General features: G+C 47.1%; 1 pseudogene; it reads right to left on the bottom strand.

Annotated features, from left to right (window-relative positions):
- Positions 1–364: 364 nt before the first annotated feature.
- Positions 365–954, bottom strand: LOC134384971 (large ribosomal subunit protein eL19-like; annotated as a pseudogene).
- Between the last annotated feature and the right edge of the window lie 268 nt (positions 955–1,222).

Raw genomic sequence — 1,222 nt, 5'->3', positions numbered from 1 at the left:
GTGGTGTGTAGTACAGCACCCTTGCCTCGGGATAATCACCTTCACTTTTCGGACAGCTTCCCTGCCGAGTGAGAACAGCTGTTCCCTGCCTCCCAGGCATAGCCTTACTTTCCTTACACTGTACATGCACAGTGTCTAAGATCTCTTCACCTCCCCTCCCTCTCGCCGAGTCCCAGAGCACCTCCAAAGATACCTTGAGCTCAAATTCAGGCAGCAGTCCTGCACTCTTCCCTAATACAGGGAAAAGTAAGTGGGAAAGATCATATTTTATTATTTTTTATTTTATTTTTTTAAAGGCTTGTTTTATTTGAATGGTTGATCTCTGTAGTCACTGAGGCCACTGTGTACAAATAGGAAGGAAACTTTATTTCTTGGTCTCTTCCTCCTTGGACAGAATCTTGATGATCGCCCCCTTCTTGGCCTGACGGCGCTCTTCACGGCACTTGCGTGCTTCCTGGGTCATAGAGCTGCAGGCCTCAGCCTGGTCCGCCAGGAGCTTCTTGAGAGCCTTGTCTGCCTTCAGCTTGTGGATGTGTTCCATGAGAATCCACTTGTTTTTGAACACGTTCCCCTTCACCTTCAGGTACAGGCTGTGATACATGTGGCAGTCAATCTTCTTAGATTCACGGTGTCTTCTGAGCAGCCAATGCAGAAGCCTCATCCTCCTCATCCAGGTTACCTTCTCTGGCATTTGCACACTGGCCGTACCCTTTTGCTTACCTAGGCCCATGTGCCTGCCTTTCTGGTGGGCCAGAGTGTTTTTCCAGCATTAAGCTCGGATGGACAGTCACAGGCTTATGGATGATCAGCCCATCTTTGATCAGCTTCCGGATCTTCTGATGGGAGTTGGCATTGGCAATTTCATTGGTCTCATTGGGGGTCCAACCAGACCTTTTTTCGGCCACAGCAAAGGACACTGGAGGCAAGCCTCTTCTAAAGCCTGAGCATACTCATGGCTACAGCCACAGCAGCGAAAGGAAAGAACTCCAAGATCATAGTTTAAAAAGCAATTCATAAGTTGATAATTGCTGGCTGATGAATATAGTGTGCTGTATTATGGGATTTTGTCTCCTGTGTATGCTACTGAAATTATGCATGTGAAGAAGTATGACAGGAAAGTACATGTAGCGGATTGAATTATGTACCTCCCAAACTCACGGAAGCTTGAATTTGTCCCCCAACTTTTATGTATTGGAAGCTTGGTCCCCACTGTGACTGTTAA

The sequence above is a fragment of the Cynocephalus volans genome, chromosome 8 (genome assembly GCF_027409185.1).
Source record: "Cynocephalus volans isolate mCynVol1 chromosome 8, mCynVol1.pri, whole genome shotgun sequence".
Classification (NCBI taxonomy): Eukaryota; Metazoa; Chordata; class Mammalia; order Dermoptera; family Cynocephalidae; genus Cynocephalus; species Cynocephalus volans.
Note: the sequence above shows the minus strand (reverse complement) of the source record. Positions and strands in the feature narration are given on the sequence as shown.